The sequence below is a fragment of the Notolabrus celidotus genome, chromosome 14 (genome assembly GCF_009762535.1).
Source record: "Notolabrus celidotus isolate fNotCel1 chromosome 14, fNotCel1.pri, whole genome shotgun sequence".
Classification (NCBI taxonomy): Eukaryota; Metazoa; Chordata; class Actinopteri; order Labriformes; family Labridae; genus Notolabrus; species Notolabrus celidotus.
In genome coordinates, this window is record NC_048285.1 from 19,552,342 (window position 1) to 19,566,546 (window position 14,205).

Consider the following 14,205-nt stretch of genomic DNA (forward strand, 5'->3'; position numbering starts at 1 on the left):
CAACATAGCATTTGGGACAATGACGGCAGGAAGTTTTAAAGACCAGCTGATTAGACCTCGTCTGAAACTATCCACATCCGTACAGCATGTCTTTGCCACTCCACAGCAACAAACACACCTGTCGAAACAGCTGGGAACACATAAGTTCAATCTTCACTGCTGAAACCCGGAAAACTAAAGGGATTACGTCCAAGCACTTGAGGCAACTATTGGAATATCTGAGGGGGGCAGTGCCAACGGTGTGGTTTGTTCAACCATCTCCAGTTCTCTGAGCTGGCTCAGGAATTTGACGCTCACCAGACCCCTGAGACCAAAATATGACAAAACTGAATCCTCCGTGAGTTCTGCCATGTCTCTTGTTTATATCTTGCAAATCTTGTAGTTGAATATGCCCTGAGCTCTCCTGTGTGCCCTCTAGAGTAGAGGTGGGGCAAAATATGGATACGACAATGTGTAATACAACTATATCAGGGGCTAAATATTAATATTTTTGTTGAAAAATATGGCGCTCTAAATATCTTATCCTGCTAATTTGACTCGACTACTCTGACTCCACACGTTTTCCTGAATAACATGAATAAGAGGAAGGTGAACAGCAGTTATTTGGCCGAAGAAGAAGAAGAAGTTGGCGGCTACAAAATATCAGAAAAAGAAAGCAGGACGTCAGACAGTGGTGAAAAGAAGCTAAAAGATGCGCTAGACACTTCTCTAACCAAAAAGAAAACAGAAAAACTTATTCCAGATCTTTATGCTGAGACAGGATTAAAGATGGAGGGTGCAATCCAGTCTGCGGAGAGAGTTTCATTCACCTGCGATGGATGGAATTCACAGTAAGTTCACTATCAGTCCTACGTGATAATTATTAACAAGAGAGAACTGCATTCTTATGTGCTACAAACTAGAGTAATGCTCAAGACTAACACATACCGTATCGTAATGTATCGTATCATATAGTATTGTATCGTGTCCTATCTCACCCAATTCCCACCCATACTCTAAAGGTAACCTCTAGTAAGACACAACATACTGCACAGTCAAGTATGTGTACAATTAAATTCATGACACAGCCATCTGTGCACGTGAATGCAAGGTTAAATAGCATGTGTATCTGCTGCTTAGCAGACAACACTATGCTGTTCCGTCCTGCCAGCTCCTACGTTTTACAGTGATTTTGTCTTGCCCCAGTTTTGCTTCTGTTGCTTCTGATTCTGGCTCAGTGGCAGGGTGACTTCATCCCACCATTACACTTTTGTGACATTTACACTAAAAGTGGTCATGTGAAAGGGGCTAATGTTTGAGTGCAACAAGACAAAGAATGTGAGTAGCATCCCTGTGTTGGATACTAACACGATCTGTAGACTAATCCTGCCATAATCTATAAAAATGTCACACTACTTCTGCCTTTGATTCTGAGGAAACAAAGACAAACCTTGACAAGTCAAAAGACGTCTTTGTTAGATAAACATTAAACTTTCTTCTTGCATCTTATTTATTACAAATACTGCCTTTCTTTTTAAGATTCTTGAAATTGAAGATGAATCCCATCTTCAATTTGTTTGAACTGATTGTTGCCTCCACCATTTAAGAATTGTTGGTATGGTGGTATAATAGCCTTAAGCTGATCAGAATAGAGTAATACAGATGTTGCTCTTGGAAAAGCATGCATTTATTGTGGAATCAAATTAATTGAAAACAGATCTTCTGTATGATACTTCTTTTCTTTTATAGAGACAACTTTTTGCAGGATGCAGAGTAAAGAGGTAATGTAATGATTTGTAGCTACATTAGCTGTGAACTGTAACATAGCAGTGAAAAAAACTTTAAAAACTGATTTATTATTGTTAGCTTAAAAAGTTGATCAGATGTACTGGTTTAACGTTGCCTGTCATCGCCCTGGTATCATGATGTGTGCTTCGGTGTTCCAATAATTGGTTGAATAACGTATTATGAACACATTCAAACTCTTTTGTCCTCAAAGAGCAGTGAAGCAATCACATGCCAGCATTAACATTAAATCCTATTCATAACCATTTTGCACTTTTACCAAGCAAAGCCCTTTTAGTTTAGTTTCCAAAAGAAAATCATTTATAGAAAAAAAGCACTTCTCCTATTTGCTAACTTCTAACTTCTCACTGTCAAACTTCACCAGCAGAGTTCTTAACATAGCCACTCTAGGTGAGTGATAAACATCAACTTGGCTTCTTTTTTTTAACCCAAACACAGGCACTTAAAGTGAGTATAAAGAAATAACCAATCTTGTCACTGATAATCTCAATTTACTATGTAGGTCATGAAGAAATATCGGTATAAAGTTAGATTATTTAAAGAACTGTTAAAAACTCCTTACTGTGCCTTTAAAGTTAAAATACTAACTATGTATGGGGCAAAGGGAAAGGAGACAATGCTGGATTAAAGACTCTTTTTAAATCTGCTTTGTAAATGCTTTATAAGAGGAGGACATGCAACATTGTTAGTATCAGCAATTTAAACATAACTCTTGTTGGTTTACGAAAAACCTTGGCAGTGCACCTTTAAGGCTGATTTTCTCTCCCAATTAGAGGTCAATGGAATACGATGCTATTCTAGGACGCTCTCATAAACAAGACCTAGATTTAACTATTCTACATTAGTGCAGGTTTTTCATAGATTTTAGTTTAGTGGTAGAGTTTATAAAAATTAAGTGTTATTAATGCATGGGGGCTTAAATAAAGCCTGATTGGCTGGTGTGGGATTAATGGTCTGGCATAGTGTATGTAACTGTTCATAAACATATTTACCAGTACAGTGAACCTGCTGCTTTCTGACTTTAATGTGACCTAAAAACGAAACACTCGATTAAAGCACCTCAAAGTTATACACAAAACTGTGTTTGTGTATATGTACTTAGTAACATGCATCTGCTGACTGTATATACAACATATAGTCAACATGTGATCTCCAGACAATCACACACACACACACACACACACACACACTGAGGCAAACAACACTTCTACACACGCATGCCAGCCTATACGTGAACAAATAATCACACTCAGAGACTCACTCAAGTACTCTCTCCCACAATCCCCCCCCTCCACCCCCCTCTGTTCGTTCCCCTTGCCCTCAAACACTACTCAGAATATTGATACATCACCCCCTCCTCCTTTTTCTCTCTCTCTCTCTGTCTCTCTCTCTCCCTCCATCACTCACTTTCTCTACTGAATACTGATAGGCTGTCTACTCCGTGGTCTGAGTTTCAAATCTCTCCCCTCCCTCCATCCTGCTCGCTCGCTCACTCCCTCCGTCGCTGCACTCGCCACAAAAAAGAAAACAGCAACATAAAGGAGGAAATAGCAGAAGTTAATGCACTGAGGTAGACATAAATTCACTTAAGTACCATTTCAGATTATGTCAAGCTAAAAATGGGCTTAACATGGAGGAGAGGAGAGGGGGAGAGAGGTGACAGAGGAGGAGGAGGAGGAGGCGGGAGAGGGGGGGAGGAAAAGTGCAGCTTTAGGTGGCTGTCTTGCCAGCGGAAACTGGCTGAGCGGCTCACAGGACTGTAGCGAACAGGCGGCGGACAACAAAAGAGAGAAAAAGACGTGTGAAAAGTTCAGGCAAATGAAGATGCATTCAATGTTTTTTTGTCCGACTCCCACCCTCCCGCCTCATTGTTGGACATGTCAGCTATGGCGGGCCCGAGGGGGGAGAAAAAGGGGAGTGAATAAGGTCGTCAAAGAGTCCCAGTAACCCCCCCACCCCCACCCCCACCTCCACTTCATACACACACATTGACACACACACACGAACACTCAACAGCTTGAAACAGCTGAGAGGAGAGAACGACAATAAGAGAAACAACAGAAAGTGAAAATGTCCTGCTTTTCTCACACGGACAGGAAGGTGGAAGGGCCTTTCAGAGTGTTTGTGAGTTTAAGTGTGTGTAAGTGTAAGTGTGTGTGTGCGGGAGAGACTTTGTGTGCGCCTGTAGTCTCTTTGGAGGAGGTTTTCTGTCTGCATTAGAAGTGCAGCGCGCCTGAGACACTGGGAGAGAGAGTGTGTGATTTTGTCCTCCAAGTCTTCCCCAGGCGTCCTTGAAGGAGACTGGCAGGGAATATCTGACTCTGAGTTTTGTGTGTCAGTGTGTGTGTGTGTGTGTGTGTGTGTGTCAGTGAGTGTTTGAGTCCTCACAGGCTGAGTTTAGGACCTGAGGCTTGCCTCGCGGAGCAGCATTACAGGTGTTCCCCTCACAAATCAGGGTGCTGCTGGAAGTGACAAAAACTACAACCTGAGGCTGCAGGATTAACGCAAACTGATGAATGAGAAACTTGATCGAATCCAGGTTGAAAATAAAAGCGCTGAGTGTGTGCGTGTGTGTGTTTGTGCACTTGCATGCGGAATAGCGTGTGACTGCTGTTGCAGTCAGCGAGACAGTCACACCCATGTGTCTGGCCTTGTTTCTCCGCCTGTCTACACACGCTATCGGCTGTGGTCAGTTCGATGTAGTGACAGAAAACAGCTTTTTTTCAGAAGCACGGTTCAAACAGGCCAAGAAGCATTCTGGACTTGTAGGTAAACAAAGTAGACTTCCACTTAAAAAATATTTAATTAAGTGAAGGTCTTTCATTCAAAATTGTATCCAATATAGCTTTAAATGGATCAATCTGTAATAATTAGAAGACTCAAACTTTAACTGCTTGGTGTTCTGTTAGTAGTTTTATCACCAGTTTTGGAACACTACCAACTTTTAAGTGCAGGAGACTTTAAACTTTTATCGCTCCTCCTGAAGTTAGACAGAATAAAAGTATAAAGTAGCATAAAATTGATATATGAAGTCATGCACAAATAATTCTGAATAGAATAACTCAATTTCTCCGTCCCTGAGAGCATGTAATCAGGGTTGAATCTTGTGCTTTATAGAACAAATGGAAATTTGAGAAATGATCATTTTTGATACTAAAACAGTGGTTTCAGGTCATCTCTGGCCTCTCATGAAGATGTTCACATCATAACTAATATTACCTTGTATTATGATGGATGGTGGATTTTGGGTTTGGATTATATATCTAACAATCAAAAAGCTGCCAAGCTTTCAACACTTACAAAAAAAGGGCTGTCAGCATTGACAATAAATCCCAGATCGATGTATTTTTTTATAAACTTGTGCTATTTTGTCCCTTTTGGCACACTGTAGTTAAGCTGCCGCAGCTTCCTATTGCCACCTTGATAAAAAAAACAACAACACCACAGCACTTTTAAATGACACATTTCCCTGTAAAGGCACAGTGTGCAGAAAAGGGAATATCTGGCAATATCTAGCGGTCAGATTCTGAAAATAGTCCATGCTCACCTCTCCAGTCGGTAAAGCAATGGTGGCTTTTGAGGACAAGAAGCTCCTGTGATGCATAATAAGTATAGTCCTCCATGAATAACGTCTACACTGATTCTTTGGGGCACAACAACAACAACAACAATTCTCTTGTTCTACGTCTTCCAAACTAGGGCACTTTGTGTGCCCACTCACTCAATTGAAAAACTCCTATGTTACTAGTTTGTCTGTTTGATGCTATGGTAGAAACATGGCGGTGCAAGATGGCAGCCTCCGTGGAGGGGATCTGCTCCTATGTTAATATAAAAGGCTCATTTTAAAGGTGACATATCACGCTTTTTTCATCAATATATATTGGTCTAAGAGGTCCCCAAAACATGTCTTTAAAGTTTATGCTCAAAAAAACACTTTGAAATCAGATTTTGGCATGCCTGAAAAACCCTCTTCTTCAGTCCTCTTCAGAACACTCTGTTTTCCCTCTGACCACGCCCCCTCAGGAAGTGGATGTGCCTCGGCTCTCCAGCACGTTGATCTAATGTTTACATGTTGGCTGAATATACACGGCTGCTCATAGATCGCGTTACTTGAACCCTCTGAATCTGATCCAGAATCTGATCCTGACGGAGAGGCGCCTGTAGCAGGACCTTTCTGAAGGATTGGTCACAGATTTAGTGTTTCTTGTTGTTTTATTTATCAGTATGTCGACGTGTGTCTTGATACACAGCTATGAACATGTAGCTATGTGGCTATGCTAATTAGCGCTAGCACTTATCCATGACAAATAAAAATCATCCACTAGATCTTCAAATCTGCAGACGTGGGGAGTAAAGCCGACCTCTGCCAGAAAGGCAGCAGGACCTTTTCTGAAGGATTGGTCCCAGATTCTGTGTTTCTTGTTGTTTTATTTGTCAGTATGTAGACGTGTGTCTTGGTACACAGCTGCAGCTACGATATGTAGCTATGTAGCTATGCTAACTAGCGCTAGCACTTATCCATGATAAATAAAAATCATCCACTAGGTCTTCAAATCTGCAGACGTGGGGAGTAAAACCGACCTTTGTGTTTATTAAGACAGCCTACAACTAGCATGCCTCCCTCCTAAGCTCCTTGTTAGCACACATTTGTGCAGGTAATGAAAAACGAGGGAGAGATTCAGTATTATTTGAAACAGTCTATGGGCTGAACAAGCTCCGAGCTCTGACTCCGTGACAGACCGGATATTGTTGTTACGTAACAAAAACACGGAAGTCTGAAACGGCTCGTTTCACACACATTTACAGAAAGGTGTAGAAATCAGAACAGGGGCAGAATGGATTTTTTTCATTCTCAGGGGGTTTGTAGACATGCCAGGGACACATATTTCAGGTAGAGAACCATTAAAAAGTCCATTTTGCATGATATGTCACCTTTAAGGTATTAAAAACAAGACAATGTTTATGTACAGGTGATGTACAGTCAAGATCATGAAGTACATTTCATTGCATTGGTTTGATTTTCCAAACAGAACACTGGTAAAAATTGCTTTCCAGTGCTAACATGGACTCAGAAACTGTTCTTAAAAGCAAAATAATGTCAATTTTAATGGATAATTAATCGTTTGACAGCCCTGGTTTATTTTGTGTCTCCTGACTTCTTTTTGTTTAAAGTAGATACAGGAAGATCTCACAAACATTTAAGGTTAAACAGACTGCTTGTTCAGTGACTGAAAATGAGGTTGGGCAGCTGATATATTCCCAATAAACCATGTTACACCAAATGAAACAGATCAACAATGACAAACAGTGTAAAAATAAACAAGTGATTTGGATAATGATTCTTTGGATTACATTTGTCACACAGAATGAGTCCTGAAGAATCATCTAAAGTTCAAGCTGGCCAATTTCCTCCAATCTTATTCCGATTTCTGAGTAAGTACTAAGTAAGTTGTTCTTGATCGTTACTCAGAATTTAAATTTCTCTTTGAGGTTTTTGGTTTAAATTTAAACATAACAATCAATGAGTTAAACTTCAGGGGCAGCTGACGAACCCAAAGCTTACTTTTAAGCAAGATTACGTGAATTAGTGCAACAGGAATAACTTGCTGTGCAATGGGATTTCATCAGTGGATTTTGGATAACGACAGAAAACAAGCACTGTGGCTAACAAAAGTTTGTGATACTTACAACCTTAGTTCAGAAACATAAAAACTGCACGAACAACCCCACCTTTAAGACTTCAAACACCCCATTAAGTTTGGGGTACAAGGGAACTAATTTGGGGTTTAGGGGCTCATTGCCTGACGCTGTATTTGGGATCATATTGTTTTAGTTTGAAATCTAAGACAGAATCTGTTAAAATGCTTAAAAACACAACAGCATTGATATCCGTAGCATTGAAATAATTTCAAACACTCCTCCAGGCTTTGTTAGTGTCTGTTCAGTACTTAGGAGAATAAAAATTTAGCTTGATAGAACACATTTCTGCCACCCCACCCTCGGCGGCTCTAACAGATGATAAGTATAAAAGGGTGTTTAAAGATAACTGCCATCAAGTAGATAATATTCTAAATCTATCAGACAATAATTCTTTGAGGGCATGTGGCCATTAAGGAGCCATTTTGCCTTTTGTTGAGTGTGCTCCTCCATATTTCATTGAGATGCATATCTGCCTTTCACACTGTCTGCCTGCTCTGCTATTCTCTATTCAACAGTGACCCATTGCTCCCTGCCATACAATCCTTCACCTTTCCGAGCTTAAAAGTAATTACCACTTTAATTTGCTGTCCGCTTTTGTGCATGCCTGAGTGTATCTCTGGCTGACTGGAGTGCTTACTGTGTGTGTGGACTGAATTATGTGTGTGGGTATTTTATGTATGCACACAGGAAGCAATGATGTGCATGTATTTATATAATTATGAATACAACTGCAAGAATGAGTTGCTAATTTTCTAGATAGGCAGAAAATGAACCGACAGCTATCACTTTTTGATAACTATTCAATTTTTAAAGTCATTTAGAAATAAAATAAAAGAACCACCACTGATTTAAGCATTCTCCTATGAAAGGATTTCCTACCTTTATCATCTTGTTGCTATAAATTAAGTATCTATGAGGTTTTGGACAGTTGTTTAGACAAAGCAGTCAATATAGGGATGCCAGTTTGTAGTCAAAAAATATGTGATTGGCATTTAAAAATATTCTTTTTATATAATAAAGACCAAACAGGTAGATTTATTAAGAAAAAACATGTATGTGCATGTTTGGTAATCACTTACTGACACGATTCAGAAGCCCTAAGCAACATGCATCCATTTGGTGTAGATTCCACTTGCTTGTCTTTACCCCATTAGTATGGGCAATTGTCATGAGTCATTCTTGATATGTTTGTATTTCCTTGTTTTGTTGTTCAATTGTCATTTATGCCTTTATTTGGTAAGTTCTTGCTCCTTGTGTGTCATGTCATGTTTTACTTCCTGTACTTGTGTGTTACCATCCATCAGTTTCACCTGTGTCTTGTTTGTTACACATGTTTGACCACCCTCCATGTATGTAGTGTCCAAGTGCCTGCCCTTCTGCTTCAGTTTGTCATGTCAAACCTCCCAGTGCTTTAGAGTGTTAGCTTCACTTTTTTTTTCACTTGTGATTTTGGACTGTTTCATTTGGACAGTGTTTGATGGACATCCAACATCCGAACATTGATTAGTATATCTTTGATTTGTTTTTGTGAAGTAAATCTGTCTAAACATCTACTCTTGGGTCTTCGCATTTGGGTATTCTTTGAGCTGTGACAGTTATGGCTGCATGGCATGCTGGAGTCTGGCTCATCACAGGGAACACAGTATTGCTTTCTTTTCTAAATTGCCATGAAATGATCCCATTATCACAAGAAAATAAGCTGTAATAACTCAAGATAATTAGTTCAATTAATTAATTACCACTGGAAAACAATAGACAGTAGTAAAAATGGATGTAGTCTTAGTGACATAGCCAAGGGGCAACCTCTGGTCTCAAAATATGAAGCCCATGCGGAAGTGTTATAAACTGCAATTCATGGAGAATCCGCTTGAGGCTGGCTGCAGAAACACTGGAAACCACATAGACACCAATTAAAAAAAGACGATCTTTGCAGCAGAAATAAACATGTTTACAGCCTGTTTCAAAAAATGGCTTCGGTCTACGTAGCTAATTTCTCTATTATATAATATTTTCTAACAAGACGGTTAAGAAAATATTAAGATTATGAGTTTTTGCCCAAATAAGGACATGGCTGACTTGATTGACAGACGGGAACACATAGCTGTTGGCTAGGAGGCTCAAACCCCGCCTCTTTACGTCACACTCTTTTGGATAAGCTCAGCATTTCCAGTATGGCTCCCTTTGAGTGACGTCACGGATACTACTTCAATTATTTATACAGTCTATGGACATCACCCATTGGTGGTCAGCAATGGCAGTCACCATGCTTGAAATGCTGAATCAACCCTCTTTTCAGTCAAATCAGCCACGCCCCTAACTACGCAAATTGCAGAATTACTCTTAACCTTAATATAATCAAATCTGTTGAGTTGTTGAAATGTTTTACTCCCTGTATAGTATACACAAAGATATAATCTATTCATATCACAACATAACATTTGTTTCTGCTGTAAAGGTGAACATTTAAACATGGGTATTAATGGGGCTTTCTGAACCTTTGGAGCAGGCCTCAAGTGGACACTCAAGGAACTGCAGTTCTTGGCTTCACTGGAGGTTGTCGCTTGAGGAAAACAAACTTTTTTTTATCCCAAAAGAAGCAAAAAAAATATGTCAAAGTCTTGAGAGAGGGGGCGCTGGTGGCCTAGCGGTCTAAGCGCCCCATATACAGAGGCTATAGTCCTTGTCGCTGAGGTCGCCGGTTTCACTCCCAGCCGCGACCATTTGCTCAGCTGCATGTCTTCTCCCACTCTCTACGCCCACATTTCCTGTCTATCTGCAGCTGGCCTATCAATAAAGGCAAAAATGCCTCAAAACATAACTTGAACATTTTCAATATCATAGGAAAATTGTTAGCTCAGAACTTCCATTCCAAAATATATGAACATTATATCTCATTACTATGTCTTAATTAGTGATTTTGTCGGTATGTGTATAACACACAAATACGTATGTAATATATGTTAATAATATCTTTATCAAATATAATTTCTACTCCGTATATATTTTCATAGATATTATTTCATTGGAGTGACTTTGCACATGCATATACATGCACTCTTTTGTTTACATAAAGCTCATATAAACATGCATGATTTTGTATTCTCTAATGTGTGTGTGTGTGTGTGTGTGTGTGTGTGTGTGTGTGTGTGTGTGTGTGTGTGTGTGTGTGTGTGTGTGTGTGTGTGTGTGTTTATGGTTACTCTCCCATTGGCCCAATTACTCCAGAACCAAACCCCTCTGCTTCATTCTTTCCCCCTAAAATCCCTCACCCCTCTCACCTCATAGTCCCAACGGTGAACCCCCAACCTTCCACCCCCCCCCTGCCCCATGAGCCCTTCACGGCCAGATTGTCCATCACAATACACCCGACCCCTCACAGGACCTGCACCACCTCCACTGTACCTTCTGCTCCCCTCCTCTCCACAAGTCCCTCTAAATCACTCCTAATTTTTTTTACCCCCATCTCCTCCCATTTCCCCTCCACCACCTCTCCCCCTATCCTTCCCCCCTCTGCCCTCCCCAGTCCCAGGTGAGCTGACGACACAAGGAGAGCAGAAACACTCTGCGAATATTAATGGTTTGATCTGAATATTAATAAACCATGCATCTTAATGATCTTTAAAAAAAAACAAAGAGCCACAGTCAAGCGCTGTATAGCCAGGATACAAAGACACACGTACACAGAAAGGCCTATGCAAACACACACACTGATGCACACACACACACACACACACATACACACACACACACACACACACATACACACTCACAGTGAGCTGAACTATCTGTCCTGCACTGTGTAGATTAGTTAAAACAGGGCCTTATCCTCCAACCTGCTGTTAAAATGCTGAGCGTCACGTTCAAGACAAATGTGTTGTCTTTTTTTTCCTCTCGGTAAATGAAGACACCTCTCCTTTCCCACGTCCTTCTCCTCTATCTCCTCCTGTTGCTCTCTTCATTTTCTTTTTATCTCCTTCTACTCGTTTAGTTCAAGCACCCCTCCCTTCTCTCTACCTCTCTCAGTTGCCCCATTTCACCCCCCTCCTCCTTTTCCAGCTTTTTCTTCTTTACCGACACCCTCCCTCCTCTTTCCCCCTAGCATCTCCCCCTTTCTCACTCTATCACTTTCTCACTAGATTACCCCATCTCTCCCCCACTCTCTCTCCCTCTCTCTCCCAGCCTCACCTACTCGATATTCCAGCCTTGTTCTCCTGCAGTCTCTCCAGCACAACTTTCTGACCCACTTCCTCTCTCCTCCCTGGCCCCCTGATCAAAGCCTGCAGGACGGCATCGCCTTGGGCAGAGGAGAGGGAGAGCACGCGGGATGGGGGGATGAAGGGATCGGCGCTGAGAGAAGAGAGGAAGAGACAGATAGAGAGGGGATAGAGCGGCACGAGAGAGAAGGGAACAGAGAGATCACAAGGACGGGAAGAGGAGCCAGGTGCCCTCCCAGCCCAAGGACAAAAGCTCTTCCTGGCTGATCACACACACACATATACATAACACACACACACAGCGTGGCCTGTCAGCGCTGTCCTCCCTGGTCATGTACATCATGTGTGAAGACAGCGCTGACATTAATGTAGTGTGATAAATAAATATTGTGTTTTTGCGGCCCAAACCCCCAAAACAAGTCAACTTTACAAGTGATGGCCATTAAAATTCAACAGGATGTTTAATAAATTACACTTTCAGATTACATGTTGTCCCGTCTTGTTATTCTGTTTTGCATTCAGGCGTTGCACAGGTGAGGAAGCTGACAATGTGTATCTGAATCTCAGCAGGTGTCAGTTAGGGTTCAAAGTGTAGTTATTATTAAGTCATGTTGGTCTAAAAACCTTGTTTACAAAAAGAAAGGGGAACAAATCTGAAAGTTGGGTACGATTTTTCCACTCTAAGTAGCATTTTTCTTTCGTTTCAGTGCAGAAATCTGTTGCTTCTTCTTTGTTATTATGAACAGACACTCCTAGAAAATTGTTACAAAATTAATTACAAAAGGATTCTCTAACTTGTTAGGACAAAATTCCTCTTCAGGACTCCGTTATAAAACAAAATGACTTAATAAGATGCAGATTTTTCTGTGGAGTCGTTATAATTTAGTGAGTCTTCAGCGCCTGGGCTCGGTATGTCAGGTTCTGTCCATCCCAGCGGCCGTGTCAGCTGGGCAGTCGAAGCGGGTGGGGAGGGATGGAGGAACACCAGGCCCCCATTTGTACCCAGAGCGAGGTGGCGTGTACTTTAACATTCCCCGCGCATCCCGACAAAGAGCACTAATTATAAATAAATTAGGGACACGACACGGTGTGCCACAGGGGGACCAGCCAGAGCAGTCACAGAATAGAGAGACTGATAGAGAGAGAAGAGGGTGTGTGAAAAGAAACAGAGAGAGGTAGGAGGGAGGGAGGGAGCAAGGAGGAGAAGACAGAAGAGAGCAGACAGGAGAGATTTGGCAATGACATAGAGGAGCAAGTAGGAGAAGAAAGGAGATAAGAAAATAGAGGAATGGAGTGCGGGGAGGCCTGGGGATAGAGGGAGCGGAGGGAGGGAGTGTAAGCGAGCGCATATACAAGGCCTGAATCCTTAAAAAATGTAGCTTCAACATACATCTGCTGCCAAAAAAAAAAACTGACGAGATTCTCACTAGATGTCAGAGGAAGTGCAATATGTTTGAAGAGAGATAGAAGAGGTGGCAGGGAAATTAACAACAGGAATGAAACAGAGGGAGTCTTCGGGAATGAAATACCCGGTACAAGATGAACTCCCGGAAGGAGCAAGACAGAAAAAATAATCTTGGCTGCATCTTTTTAGAAATGGATTGCTGTTATTTTATTTTAGAAGTAAATAATACAAATCTGATTAAGTAAATACTACACAATAATCAGAAGGTGCTGATATCTACTAGAGTGTTCTACACACTCTAGAAGTCAACACTCCCGACCTGTCACTCATGCTTATCTGAGATGACTTGTCAACCAAGCAAGTGTGTGTCAAGAGACTTCCGTGTGTTAGTGTGTGTGTGTGTGTGTGTGTGTGTGTGTGTGTGTGTGTGTGTGTGTGTGTGTGTGCAGGAAAGAGTGATCTGTTTCTGGTTCTTTGTGTCCATGCACACGCAGCTTTGCGAGTTTGTTTGTGGCGTGGAGTCTATGTTTGTGTGTGTGTGTGTGTGTGTGTGTGTGTGTGTGTGTGTGTGTGTGTGTGTGTGTGTGTGTGTGTGTGTGTGTGTGTGTGTGTAGCGCAAGTGTGCACATGTGTGTGTGCGCAGGGAGAGAACCTTGCCACTATCTAAATGGATCACACTTCAGAGTGTGCCGCCATTTCTCAGAAGCTGCCATCTCCGTGCAGACAGACAGGATCGCAGACAGACTTTGTGTGTGTGTGTGTGTGTGTGTGTGTGTGTGTGTGTGTGTGTGTGTGTGTGTGTGTGTGTGTGTGTGAGAGAGTGTGTGTGCGTTTAGGGGGAGTTGGGGGGCTCAGTCGGCTTGCTCCACTCAAGGTTACGTCCTGCCTCAAGTTGAGAACTGATGACTGTCGCCACAGCAGGAAAAATAAGCATCGCCTTTTACTCGCGGGGCATTTCTCTGTGTGATGTGACGCGAATGCCTTAAATGATGGAAGCTAACAACCTGCCCGCACGATAATGCCGGCACACATTTATCGTCCCGGAACAACTGCCTTGTGTCTCTCTTTTGGGCCAGGAGGGTCAAAGGTCACCCGATTGTG